The 15645-nt window shown below is 33.5% G+C and overlaps 1 protein-coding gene and 1 pseudogene across 3 annotated transcripts in view; one reads left to right on the forward strand and one right to left on the reverse strand.

The window, feature by feature from the left end:
- Positions 1-15645, reverse strand: part of NCOA2 (nuclear receptor coactivator 2) — a 331589-nt gene that overhangs the window by 230355 nt on the left and 85589 nt on the right. The window lies entirely within an intron of this gene.
- LOC143688718 (V-type proton ATPase subunit e 1 pseudogene) lies at positions 5050-5453 on the forward strand (annotated as a pseudogene).

Here is a 15645-nt window from a genome sequence, read left to right on the forward strand (position 1 = left end):
TTTTACCATGTTATTATAGTGATTTCTACCTAAAATGGGACCGTTCCTTTACAGATAAAAGAGAACTCAAATTACTTAATCACTGAGCTCCAGTTAATCTAACTGCAACATGTTATATCCTAAGTGTGGTTTTTGCCCTGTTTATTAAATAGCAAACTCTCAAGCAAAGGCTTATTAGCTAATCAGATTTATCTTATGCTCATGATTTCATAACACTAGATAATTTATTTAAGTCCCAAAGGAATTATACAACATTGTTAACCCTTTCTCCTGACAACTGCAAGTTCTCTAATACAAATTAACTAAACATACTTTCTTTTTACTTCCAACTAATCATGTTTGGCTAGTCCAAAAATACTTTCAAATGCTTTTTGAAAATGTAAGACAGCTTAGAAACTTGAGATGTTTTAAGTAATGATATTTCAGAAGTGCTATAACTTACCACTTCAAGCAAAGAGGTATGACTTGTTACTGGTAATAGTGATAACACCGGAGTCTGAAAAAGTTATTTTAAGAAAATAAGAAATTGTGGATTCTAGTCTCAAACTACACCCTTTCCCACACATATATGAAATTTAATGCTTTTATAATTCACAAACCAAATTTCCATTTTATAATGAACCAAATTACAGCAGAATCAATATATTTTATTTTAAAGGTACACCAAAAAAAATTTTTAAAAACCAAGCAGTGATGCTGGCTGGAAGATTTTAGATATTCCAATTATTTCATAATGCTAAATGTTTACGCAAGTTTACATAAGTTTCTTTCTCTCCTCTCTCTCTCATTTTTGAATTTGGAAGATTATTCTGTCACAAACAGTTCTCAGACACAGAGTAAATTTTAAAATCCACTTCCTTGTACCCAAATTTACGAACAAGTCATTTTTAAAATAGAGAACATCACAAAAAAACCTCTCAAAACTATATCAAAGTGTAGTATGCTTCACCAACCTATAGTTATTCCATATTTGCAGCTATGGAATAAAATTATATAAAGCTACCTTTGTGCAAATAAATTTAGTTTCCAAGTGCTAGTTAAAGGTATGATACAAGTCTAAAATTACTTAAGAAAATAATTTAAAAACGGCATTTTTTGGAAGGTCACATTAAAAAAATGAAGCTACCCAAACTCCATGATGTAATAAGCCTCTATGATGGAAGTAATTGAAGAAATCTGTACTCTGCAGATTGCTAAACTGGAACAAAAATCCCGAAACATTTATTCACCTTAGTTCATTTCAAGTAAAATATTGTGAAGTGAGGGGGTTTGAGATGCTGCTTAAATATGGAACCAAGTCGTATTTGCTTTTTAAATGTAAAATACAACTTAATACAATAATTTTAATGGAAAAATATTCAGACATTTAAGTGTTTTGAAACTGTTCATCATCTACAGGCTTCTTTTTCTAAAAAAATCTATCAAAATTTTATTATTATATGTAATGAAGACTGCAGTCTTTCTCTGCTGTATAATAGTATTTTTGCCTTATAACCTAGAGAATTTAACCATTTCTCACTAATTTGTTCTCTTTAGGCAGACTACACAAATGCATCTGTGGTCTGTTATCAATGCCTTCCAGAGGATATTTCCTTCTGTTTATCATTCATTTTATCAGAAAGAAGGGCAGAGATGACAGACATTGAAGGGGACTGATACTCCTTCCTACATATCTGAGCCTTTTCATTTATTTGAATGTCTTAAATCGCCTACATTTCCAAGAAATATTAGAAGGTAAAGAAGTTTGGGGTACAAAGAAGGGCAAAGCATTGTGTCTCAGAATCACTTCCTGATCATACATTATAGAAATCATGTAAGATATTTGACAATGGTTATAAAGAGTTAATTATCTGGTCTGTTTTGATAAGACAGAAATCCTTGATTTCTTCCTCCATATTTTGGCTATTTCTTTGAACATTCAACATCTCTAAGCAAAAGAAACAGTTGAGGAAAAATTAGGTAAAATTCCAATCTATAAATTTCATTTTCAGTAAAAAGCAAATCAAATAGACAAACCTCTTAGACACCTGAAAGAAAATACCTAAAACACTATAAGTGACTGTGTCAGGATGGTAACATTATGGGTAAATTCCTTATTGCGCATACTTTCTATAATATAACCATATTATCAACAGTTATATTTAATACCAAAATAATAAAAGAATTGTTAGGAAAGTAAGTTAAAGCTAGTGATTTCAAATTTTTTCACTGTTCTACATCTACTTATACAAAACAAAAGGAGGTCTACATGACCTGACAATGTAAACAATTACAAAAATACTTTCTAATTATTCTCTGCTTCATTGTCTGTGTGAAGGAAGTAAAAGGATTAAGGGAATAGAAAGCCACAAGTACACATTGACAAACCAAAACCAAAACCAAAAAAAAAAAAAATCCAAAACCAAATTAGGAGGCAAGAGACAAGGACGATTCTCTACCTAAGAATTGATTTTGCAACACTAAGGGCAAACCCACAGTCCAGCCACAGCCTGCATCCAAAGCTAGAGCTTTCAGACAGGCTACACAGCAAGATACAGTAACAGCAGTATGTCTCAGAACGGAACTGAGCCCTAATATGATTCTGATGAAACCATGCCTTGCTAGGGTATAATTTTATGGTAGTGAGAAACTAAATTAAATGAATATTTGTAACTCTCATAGAAAAATCCTAAAGAAACATTCCTTTGAATGCAACCCATTAAGCCTCTTAAGTAAATAAGGAAATGTCTAAGACATTGAAATCTGTGCTTTCTAGGAAGTCACCCACATGACACATAACACAGGAAAAATGCAGTACCACCTTCATAAATAATGTAGAGGGTATATCCAGAGTAAGCTCTGCTATTGGTCAGCTATGCTTGGGTGAATATCAAGAATCTAGTTTCCTCTTAAGTTACAGTACCATATAGTTCAAAAGGATTTGGAAAGACTGAATTTGGTATACAAGAGCCCAAGAGTTATATAATGAGACAATTTGAAGGCACCAAATTTTTACCAAATCCTAAGAATGTCCTCTATGAAACTATCTTGACCAACTCCAAGAAGCCAGACACTTTCCTACACAATTCCCATATGCTAAACCCCTTCATCTAGGTCCCCAAAGACTCTTCCTCATGGCAGAAGTACTCTTACTAAGACACTCTTCAACAAACAGGAAGCAAAATGGCTTCTTTCTATGAGCCTTGAAGTTTTTCTGCTGTATTAATAAAGTTTTCTTTTCTTAGATAGCATATACTTGATAAATTAGATTGTCAGGTAGTACTTTCCTAATTTATAAAATATAATACTTGCCACTCTTTTTTTCTTTTCTTTCTTTCTTTTTTGGAAGTGAATAAAATTCACTGCTACAAACTGCTAACTAGTTATTTTATCCACATCACCCAAATCAACATGATTGCCATTAAATCCAGGTATAATCTAATAATCTAAATCTTTTTGGCACAGCTCTCACTGAAGTCTGCTTCTTTCAACAAAGACACTGTATTTCTAGACCTTAGTCAGCTATTACTATGAATTCTTACAAAATTTTATTATATTTAAGATAAACTGCAGTTGATTATTTTAACACACATGGCATAACTAAAAAGCCATGACTTTCTTTTCACATAGAAAACATTATCCATTCCAAGTACGAAAACTGTAGATTTCTATATAAGCAAAATACCAACTATTTTATAATTATAAGCAATACTGTAAGAGCAACAATATTTGCTAGTATTTGGAGTTAAAGGACAGCACCTTCATTTTTGAAAGGTATTAGGATATAATAAAATTAATTTAAGGTTAGGATTGCAACAGATAAGAATTCAAATATTAGTTTCTATCATTAATCAGTTATGTGATCTTGAGTTAGTTAATTAACCTGATTTTCTTCATTTATAAAATGGGAATTATATATATACCCTGTTGAGTTGTTAAGAGAGTAAATAAGAAAATGTATGAAAAGTACCTAGGCAAGGGTCTGGCTCACAGTAAGTGCTTGATAATGATACCAAGTATTATACTGTAATTCCTATTAATTGCCATATAAGTTAAATGCTCAGAACCGTCTAAAGTATTTCAAAGAATTTTTTTTAAGATGTTTTTAAACTTCTTCTGGATTCTACAAAATCAAGAAAGCATCTTCTCTCAAACACAAATCAGGCTGTATCATAATCATAAGACTCTTCTATCAGTACTTTCTTGAACACAGGGAGAGGCAAGCAGGATTCCATCATTGCTTGAAACACTAGGACTGCCAATTATAATGAGTCAGATTTAACTAGCACATAAACTACTCAGACTATGCTAAACACTTGGGGAGGCTGCGTGAAATTTTTCAACAGCTAGTCAGTGAATATTTATTGGGTATACAGCTGTGTATATAATTGTGTGCTGGAAACTTGGCACATACATCAACAATTAAACATAATCCCTGCCCTCAAAGACTTTACCATCTAATGAAAACAACAAAAAAAGAAGTTAACTGAAAATGTAGGAAAATATTTTTAAGTATAATGCATGGCTAAGCATAGCTGTACAGGCTGATTGGTTGACAAGTGATATTAATTAGAAAAAGTTCTTTAAGTTAGTTTTGCAATATTACAAAAACAGAAGAGAATGTAATGGATGACCAAAAGAGAGGCAGCTACAAACATAAATTATAATTTGCACACTGAATATACGTACAGTAAAAAAAAAACACATCATTGTAGGACAAAACCTAAATAATTTTCATGGTGAAAAGTAAAATAATTTGAGGGGTAGAAAAAGAATAAAAGTAGTAAACTTCCAAAAGGTTATTACTGTTGTTGGGTTGATAAAGCTTAATCTGGAAAGTTAACACATTTCTTTTCAAATGTTTATTTAATGGGACTGTATGCACAACTGTGTAATTGTATACTTTGGATGGTTTCTATGCTGTGTGACTGTATCTCAATAAAATCGCATTAAAAAATGTTCATTTAATACACTGAAGTCCTTTGCTAATTGTTTAATGTGGGGGGGAAATCATTGTCCATGATGATACTTAATTTATTACCAGGATCAATATTCCACAAAACACGGGTGGGACCGAAGTGAGGCGAAGAGGTAGGGGCTGGCAGCTCCGCGGGAACCATGGCGTATCACGGCCTTACGGTGCCTCTCATCGTGATGAGCGTGTTCTGGGGCTTCGTCGGCCTCTGTGTGCCTTGGTTCATCCCTAAGGGGCCTAACCGGGGAGTTATCATCACCATGTTGGTAACTTGTTCAGTTTGCTGCTACCTCTTTTGGCTGTTTGCAATTCTGGCCCAACTCAACCCTCTCTTTGAACCACAATTGAAAAATGAAACCATCTGGTATCTCAAGCATCACTGGCCTTGAGGAAGAAGACATCTGCAGTGCTCAAGACATTGAGGTCATGAAGAGAATTCCTCTAAATGCAAAATCACCTCCAACCCCAGACCATCTTCTTTGACTTGCCATTTGGGCATCAACTGCCTTAAACATTCACATCACATTTGAGTATCTTATCTAAAATGCAGTATTTTTTTCCTGTCATCCTTTTTCAAATTTTGATGAATGATGTGCCTACTTAGCCTAAACTGTGCTGACTCTGCAAACTGTGTATGTGGTCTTCTGATATGAAAGGTGCTATTCTTCTGAGAAATACAGTACTCTTTTTGGAATCTGTGGATTTGAAGATGGCTCCTCTCTGCTCACACCTTGAGAATAAGCGAAGTGTTTAAGACCAGCCCAGAAACTGCTGCAAGACAACTAAGACTCCAGTGGGGCAACCAGTACAACAGCATGTTCAGAGGGAAGATCTGTCCCAACATGATAGAATTACATCAAACTATATTTTCAGGATGAATTTCTTATTTCTGCCGTCTTTTGGAATAAATTATTTTTCTGCTTTCTAAAAAAAAAAAGAAAAAAAAATTCCACAAAACAATGGGTAAATCATTTTGCTGATTATATGGTTTTAACAATCTTATTCAACAAATAATGTCTACCAAACTATCTTTAATCTTTATGTCACCTGGTATATGCCTATAAGCTTAAGTTTTGGGTCATTGTGGACAAAATACAGTAATAAAAAAATGGCCACCCAAAAAGAATCCAAAATTTTAAGAACAATGTGTATTATTCTAATATTGTAAGAAAGCTAACTTGGTGCTCTCAGTGGGGAAGACTATGCTTCCCTGAGCAGTCTGCAGTCTGGTGTTCACTTCCCAAGTCCAGGACCCTGCCTTCAAAGCCAAGTCCCGTACATCAACCTTATTAGCTCCACAACTATTCTTCTCACCTTCTCCAAATCTACCTTCATTAATAAAGAATTGTCTTTTGTCAAGACTTATAGTCATATGCCTAGAAGAACCTTCCTAGGACAAAATATACCAAGTAAGCAGGGAGTTATTCCACTTCAAAATTTGTTATTTTCTCCATTTTATAATATATATGCTATCTAACTATGAAAGGGTATGCTGGCCTTCATTTTATCAATTTGTGTCCAAAATCTATTATGACATTTCACTCATTCGTTCATTAAGGATCAATAATGTTTCAGGTACCGAGAGTAAAAGGTTTTTTAATATAATCCTTACCCTTACAGAATGGACTCTGTAGATAAACGATGTCTGAAAGAAAAATCAATATCCTTTCTTACTCAATCCAAAAAGATTTTGCTGTCCCCTGAACTTGTTTCGTAGATATGCGAGAATAGGTCTCCTGTTCCTAAACTTGGGCCTCCTAAATAAAGCAGATCTCTAAAATGAAGTCTGTCCTAACATTCTGCCTTTACTGAAGTTATTGCTCACTCTGTTCTTTTCACATTTTCCTTTTTAAGATTATAAAGTAAATAAATGCTCACCATGGAAAACAGAGAAAAGTGTAAAAGACAATGAAAAAAATGTTCACTCAGCGGTAATTTAATATTCGATTTCTTTCAGGTGTTTTTCTGTGTGTATCATTAAACATGATTAAACGTAATTTCACGTAACAGTAATTTAGTACTCACCTCCTTTCCCTTACCATTATGTTGCTGCTATTGTAAGAAATATGGCATCCATTACTTAACCATTTCTTATTCACTCACTCATTCCATTTATTCACTTCACTAATTTGGGAGGAAGGAAATGGGATCTCACTGCAGTTTTCATTTGTATTTTTTATTTAAGAGTCTAACCTAATCTTCAGGGAGACTAAGATGTAAAACAGGGCTTGCTTTCCCCAGGATCTCTGACATGGGCGGCCCATTAAATTGGGCTGGCATTCTGGTCTTTCTGGCCAAGGCTTACTCACCTCTAGCTCTACTCTTCATAAATGGAGGCCATTACCACCGACATTCTAAGCAGCTGACTGCTCCTCCTGGGCCACGCCTACTATTCTAGTGGCAGAGACAGCTTAAATTGAGCTACTGGGAAACCAACCTATAATATTCCTCATCTGCCCATAACTGGCAAGACAAGTCAGATTAAGCTTTAATAGATCGCCACTGAAACTCCTAGTTCTAAATAACCCTTCTTCCTAGTACCCATGGTAGAGTTCCATGTCGTACTTTTTGCAAAGTACCCTAGTACTTATAATACAAACTGTGGGTTTGTATGTATACGCATAGGAAAGCACACAGGCTCTTACTCTTATTACTTAAATTTCTCCCACATATGTGAGCCTCTGTACATATGTGTACAAAGTACACAAGCTATTACCCTTACTTAAGTTCCTCCCAAATATACATGTCTCTATATATATGCATTTAAAGTACACATGCCCTTACCCTTATTACCTGTGTTCTCTATACACACACAGGAAAGGATATAGCAATTTCACTGGCTGCAATAAAATCAATACAAATAAATCATGGAAAACTGATTCTTCTGTTCTTTTACACACACTTTCTTGCTTCCTCCTCCCTCACTACTTTCCTCTCCCATCTTAGCACAAATCCATGACACATACACACAGCCAACTATGATTCCCAGAATTATACAGAGAACCTAAAGTAATATGGGAGACATGTCTTTGATATCTGTAAGAAAGAAGGTTCACATAAAGAAAAGCAATGGCAAGTTTTTCATTTATGTACTTATATGTGATAGAATCATGTAGATTGTTGGTCATAGCCTCCAGTGATCCAATGTTGAAGATTTTAAGCACAAAATCTAATGAAGTACCCTTGTCCAATATGCAGATTTACTCCTAAACACACTGGTACCTCTAAGCAACTTCCCAACCTTCATGATCCACCACATGCATAAAAGGTCCACATGCATAAAAGGTGATGAGCTATTTAGCTTTCACTGGTTTTAGACTTTAAAGTAAGTTTACTGGTGATAGTCCATAAATTCAATACTAATTAATAAAAGGCAGAAATGGCCTTTTTTTTAAAAAAGGCCTGGGATAGCACTGTGATTCTAATAAATAACTTATCTACTGTGTTTCTCTAGAGATCACACTCTTACAGTTTCTGTGGCACAATGGGCAAGTGCCTTCACGTACTAACTAGAGATCATACTCAGGTACAACAATCGATAAGTCACTCATTCTTATGTTAGTAACCCTTGCCAGCAAATTAACCCTCTTCCTCACCTTTGCTTAAATTTTTGTCTAACTTCAAAATTTCCCATTCTTATTATAAGATTACAAATATTCTTGAAGTATGCTCAAAGAAATGAATACATTCTGATTATGTCATCTGTTTCCTTAGAACACAAGACCCATTTGCAAATGAACAGCAATCTTGCCTTGCATTCATTTACATTTTGAATGATATTATTTAAGGAACATATCCGAAATAAAGTAAGTAAAGTATGCTTGATAAAAGAACACTCAACTGAAACCAAGACTATAGTAGGTTTCCTCTCTGCATAAATACATACCAACATTTCTACATGTATGAGAGTGCCTGAAAATATTAAGAAATCAATAATACAATACAATCCATACAAATATTGTTGAGAGGATACCTTGAACCATGCTAGGTACAAAAACTGCTTTAAATATCTAAACTTGATCATATTTCAAAGATATTTATATTAAGCAAGTCTTCAACTCATTCTATATCAAACAAAAACTAATGATATCGATCACAACACTAACAAAATTAATACAGTTAAAGCCAGTGAAGTAAACAAATCAGCAGTATAACGTACTATGACAGTATTCATTCATATAAAACTAACATTCTACTAAAACACTCCAGCTAAAACAAAACCTACCAGATCGTGGATATTGTTTAATCTTACTAGAAAGGACAATTACACAGCAGACAATATAACTAAACACTGATGGATTAAAGGAGTTTAAAAACAGAATAAAGATACTCAGATAGATAGATAGATGGATAGATAGATAGACAGACAGACAGACAGAGAGACAGATAGATAGACAGACAGATCTTAAAAGTTGTATTACCTACCAAGTGCTTCCAACAATCCCCAGCCCTTTGGCAGGCAGCATTTTAATGAACTGACTACAAACATCACAGAGGCTCAACCCACACTTCCTGATTTCTATGACAAAGATTGTCATTAACCTACCAAGATCACCAGGAATGCAGTTCCAGTATGGCCACACTTAAATAAACCTTTCATCTACTTTGAGCAAAACAAAAACACTGTAAAACTGGTATGGCAAGTTATGCAACTTAGCACTATTATACATTAGTTTCAGATGAGACCGCCTGAATAATCAGTAAACCTGAGGTACATACAGCAAAATCAAACACATCTAACTTAAACCAAACTTGGAAAAAAATAAGAATTAATCAATTCAAAGGAATTTCAGCAGAATAATTTACTGTGAGGTTACACAGACCACTAATAAATAAAATTCTAGGTAAATTCCTATAGATTCTATGGAACTACTATATTTTGATGCAAAAAAAAAACCCCTCAAATTTTTTAGTTAAGAAGGTCTTCACTGAGTACTTCTATGAGACAAATATATGTTTCTACACTGTCAGTTCTTTGCCATTCTTGGATAAAATTTTTCTTGCTGTCTCCATACATCTTCTTTGTAGACATCATTTGTAAGCATAGTTCATTGAATAAAGAGCCCAACCATTTAAAATTTCTTAAAATAAATGGGCTTATATAAAATTCTAAACAAGCAAATGATTCCTAGAATATTGAACTTGTCCTTATTATAGAAAGACTGTTAATATCAGTGATTAAACATTAAGCAATCAAGGACCACTTACAAAAAAACAGAAGGAAAAGAAAAAACACTTCAGAATATTCAGGTCCATAAACCCAACTACATCTCTATACATGAACATAATGTTGAGTGAAATAAACAGACATAAAAGGACAAATATTGTATGTTCTCCCTGGTATGAAACAATTAGAAGAAGAAAATTCATAGAGTCAGAAATTAGAAAATAGATGTTACCAGGGGCCAGGGCTGGGGCAGGGACAGGGGTGGGGGTGGGTGGGTAAGGGAGTGAGAGGAAATTCGAAGTTAATGCTTAAATCGTACAGAGTTTCCGTTTGGGTTGACAGAAAAGTTCTGCTAACAGATGGTGGTGATGGTAGCGCAATATTGGGAACATAATTAAATAGCACTGAATTATATATTTGAAGGCGGTTAAAAGGGGAAATTTTAGGTTACATATGTTACTAGAATAAAAATTAAAAAAAAAAACAGACAGGACTGTACAACACAGGCAGTAAACTCTCTCTAATGTATAAACCATGAACTATATTTAACAGTACAATTATTAAAATGTTCTTTCATCAATTGTAACAAAGGTACCACATTAATGCAAGGTGTAAATAATAGTGGAGTATGGGCACTCTGTATTTTCTCCATGACTTCTCTGTAAATCTGCAACTTCTTTAATAACAAAAAAAACAACACTTGTGTATATTTACCAAGTCATCAAAAAAGGGATAAATACATTTATATAATCTGAAAAGGTATAAATATCACTTAGTAATTCTAACACCCAAGGGTTGATTATCTGCAGTAATTGAGAAACGGCCATTACAAAAAGCAAATAGATAAAGAATAAAAACAATAAAATAAATGAATTTCTTTTCAGTACTTCTAAATGAAACTTTTCAATTAGTAAACTTATTTTATTGCTTCTGATACTCCCATTTATTTTAAAATAGTCAGCGTGGAAAACAGTTCTAAACTAAGGAAAGTTGGTATTTATTTATATCCTTAAAGGTACATACAATATAGCTTTAAATTATAAAAACCAAACTCTATGTTTATATTATATTTTTAGTAAAAGCATTTTTTTTTTCTGCATGGGCAGGCACTGGAAATCGAACCCAGGTCTCAGGCATGACAGGCAAGAACTATGCCTGCTGAGGCACCATGGCCCGTCCTTTTAACATATTGTTTACTGGACTTTCTCTTAAAATAATGGCCAAAAGTAAAATTATATATCTATCTGCTAATCATTTTTGCATACAGAAACAAGAGTATAAAGCTAACTTTTATTATCAATATAATCCAGCAAATGCTAAATTAAAGTAAAAAAGTTTTATAAAACCTAACAAGATAGACTATAGTATTAAGTAACAATAAAAGGTCATTTTAATCTTTGAATTTTTACTACAGTCTATTTGGGTCTTTGAATTTACTCTAATTCAAAATTCTAGCTTGCTCAAATGTGCAACGCTACTAAAAATTAACTGACTCGAACAATTACAATTGTAAAAATTACAAAGAGATATTTGTCTTTTGACTGTTCTCTTCAGTTCATTAAGAATTTATAGTCAAAAGCAACTGAGATATTCCTTCTTTAATCTACAATGTCTAAAATTTCTGCGCTATGTTAATTTGTATCAACTCAAAACAGCAAATCATTTTGATGTTATTTTATATCTACATTTTTTTTTTCTGGTACTAAACTGTATACTACCAAAAAAAAAAAAAAGTAAAAGTCAGAACTAAGCCAACTTCATTTTTAAGCTAAGCTTTAATTTTCATTTACGTTTTATCTTTAAATGCTTACATTTAGATTTTCTAAAGCAAAATCTCATGTTCAATGAAGCTGCAATCAAATATATTGTGAACAAAATAATTAAGCTGTTACAGTCCCTGCAAAATCAGCGTGAATAAATGCAATTTCCATATGCATAGTCTACAGTTTTAAACAAAACCTATGACTTAACATTGTGACATAAATAGAGATGCTGAAAACATTAGCATGATTCTCCATAATGTCAAACAGGATTTTCTTTTATATTCTTGTCAAATGTACTCCTTTCAGAAACAATATAATATGATGATGATGCCATGATTAGACCTGACTTGTAAATCAACTATGTTTTTTAAAAAGACAAGTACACAGTAAAACAACTAACTAGTTAGAATGGACTAGAGATGAAACCAATTCAGTCACTTGAAGAAACCAATTCAACTGGACAAAATAATATCACTCCAAATTTTTTAAATCTCTAGGAATTAGAAAAAAATGCAAGCCAAATTTTTTTGTTTAAGCAATATCACTTGTGTTTAAGAGGAGAATATCTGTCCAAGTTTAGCCTACTGTGAATTAAAACAGCTGCTTTTGTACATAAATTTAAAACTATGCTTAATAATTTAAAGAAAAACACCTACACTTGACTATGTTGTACAACAATAAGTACTGTATGAGATGGCTATATTTCAGGATGTATTTAAGAACACCGGAATGACTAAAAAGTCTTCCTAGTGTATTTCAAATTCTAGATTAAAAAATGGGTCTTTTTTGTGGAAAGTAATAGAAATTTTTGTCAAAAATCCCCTTTCACCATTTTAATCATGACTTTTGCTATTTTTTTTATAACTGGTTGTTTTTATAAAAAGATATCTTATAATGGTTATGAATGCATATGGTATAACATGATATTACAACTTAAATAGAATTTAACAGCACATTTTCATTCTTATATCAAATTAGTTTTCTCTATTTTAAATAACTCATGTGACCAATTCTTGCTTTCTTGTCCTAACTACCCTAAATCTATTTTATCTTTAAAGATGAAATTCCATGAGTCCACAGTTCAGAAAAGCTGAGATACAGAGAGAAGTAGAACACTGAGATCATATATATTGAAAGTGGGTAATGTATTATTTTATATATATATTAAAAGTGGGTAATATATTATTTTTTATTTATAGTCAGTGTCCATACTTTATAGTCATTACCTCAAGTCATCAGAGTAACAATGAAAGGTAAATATTATTACCTTCATTTTATAAAACAATGGAAAAACTGAGTTTAAAACTTGCCTAAAATATCACTACTGGTAGAAAAGCAAGGATTAAAACCTAAGATTTCATATTGCAGATTTCATTTCTTTTCACTGTACCTTTATCTACCTCAGCATGTGGTTGCAACATTTATCCAATATTAGGCTGAAACAATCTTTTCCAACTATTTGTATGGCATTTTCAAAGACTTTTTTTTTTAATTGTCTGACAAATGGATTAAAAGATTCAGAACTGAATTGAAACAAGTCAAGAAATATCATAATTTCTGAATAGACATTTCTCCAAAGAATAAGAACATAAAAAGATGTTCAATATCTTTAGACATTAGGGGAATGCAAATCAAAAACCCACAATGAGCTACCACTTCACACCCACTAGGATGGTTATGTGGAGAAATTGGAATCCTTGTGCATGTCTGGTAGGAATATGAAATGTGGCCACAATGGAAAACAGTGTGGATGTTATTCAAAAAGTTCAACACCGAATTGTCATATGACCTGGCAAAGCCACTCTTAAGCACAGATACACACACACACACACACACACACACACACACACACACACCAACGTAAATGAAATAGGGACTGGAATATTTATTCACGAATATTCACAGAAACTCTGTTCACAATGGCCGAAAGGTAGAAAACAACCCGAATGTCTGTTAAAAGATGAATGAATTAAAAAAAGGTAGAACATCCATACAACAGAATTAAATTCAGCCACAAAAGGAATGAAATTCTGATACATGCTACAACATGGATTATATGATTCCATTAATACGAAATCCAGAAAAGACATATTCTTAAAGAAAGAAAGTAGTTTAGAGGTGACCAGGGGCAAGGGGAAGGGAAGAGTGGGAAACAACTGCTTAATGTGAAGAGTTTCTGTGTGGGGTCATGAAAAAGTTTTCTTAATGGATAGTGGTGATGGCTGCACAATACTGTGAATGTAATTGATCTCACTGAATTGTACACTTAATAATGAATAAAATAGCAATTTTATGATGTGTGTGTGTGTGTATCCACACACAAAAAAACTATTTAAAAATTCAAAACAGAAAGGATAATCAGAAGAAGCATTCACTATCACAAGGGAAATGCATGGTGGGGTGCAGATACCATAAAATCATCCCACAGCTGCACCAGTTCTTTAGTCCCCTTCAAGACTGCACTGCCATTGGAAAAAAAAGGGATTTCCTGCCTCACCATACTCTCCTGAACCCTCACGAGTGAACCTTCAAAAGTTAAGCAGTATGCTCATACTCTCTAAGCTCAACTCTGCAAGTGAAATCACTGCCCTCCTCGCTACATGGGACATGACTCCCAGGGATGAGTCTGGCCCTGGCACCATGGCCATCCTGACCAAAAGGGGGAAAAGAAGTGTAAGAAATAAGATATCAGTGGTTGAGAGAATTCAAATAGAGTCAAGAGGTTACTCAGGAGGTCACTCTTACACAAGCTTCCGTTAGACACTGCTACCTACTGTAACTTGCCAAACCCCAACTAAAACCATTCCAGCCAGTCCTAAAGAATACCTAGAGCATTATTTCAGATTCTACAAAGGTTTCATGTACTAAACATTTCAGAAATTTACAACCTCCAGATGCATCCTTGGACCAGGTAAGTCCTGAAATGCAGAGGGGCCAGCCTCTCCAGAACATCAGCTAGTTTCATCCCCCTACCTCATATTATCGACAGTCCCTTCCAACATGAAAAAGTTAGAATGGGCATAGCCCAAATGCCCCTAAAGTACGGGAGGAAGATCAAAGGTGATGGTGGAGTTATACAGAGATGGTAGGTTTTAACAAAAGAGTATGACTGCTAAACCATTATATTGATATTTCTTTTAATCTCCAGTATCTTAGATCAGCTAGAAGTTAAAACCTAAAATGGTGGAATTACAACTGATACCAAACTCTGAAATCTGTTCTACAACTAATTGTTGCACTGTGCTTTGAAATTCATTGCTTTTTTGTATATATGTTACTTTTCATAAAAAAATTAAAAAAGAGAAAGAGGAATATAAAATAGAAGATATGATTTAACAAATGAGTATGACTGTTGAATCATTATATTTCTTTTGGTCTCCAGTGTCTTGCAGCAGCTAGAAGAAAAAAACCCAAAATTGTGGAACTGTGACCCATACCAAACTTTTAAATCTGTTCTATAAGTTATTGTTAAAATGGACTTGGGAAATTTATTGCTTTTTGTATATATTTCACAATAAAAATAAAAACTTTTTTTTTTTTTTTAAGTGAGGCAATAAATCGCCTGCTCTATCCTGGCCCTAGGTTTAGAGATTAAACCTCTTGCTGGGTACTTACAGCAATCATTTCCCTGTTCAATCACCATGAATGATCTGCTCAATTAAGATTCTCTTTCAGACACTGTTGAACAATGTGAATACTATTCTCTGTAGCAAAAAATTTACACACAGATCAAAATTTGACAGCACAGTTCACCAGTGTTC

The sequence above is a fragment of the Tamandua tetradactyla genome, chromosome 6 (assembly GCF_023851605.1).
Source record: "Tamandua tetradactyla isolate mTamTet1 chromosome 6, mTamTet1.pri, whole genome shotgun sequence".
Lineage (NCBI taxonomy): Eukaryota > Metazoa > Chordata > Mammalia > Pilosa > Myrmecophagidae > Tamandua > Tamandua tetradactyla.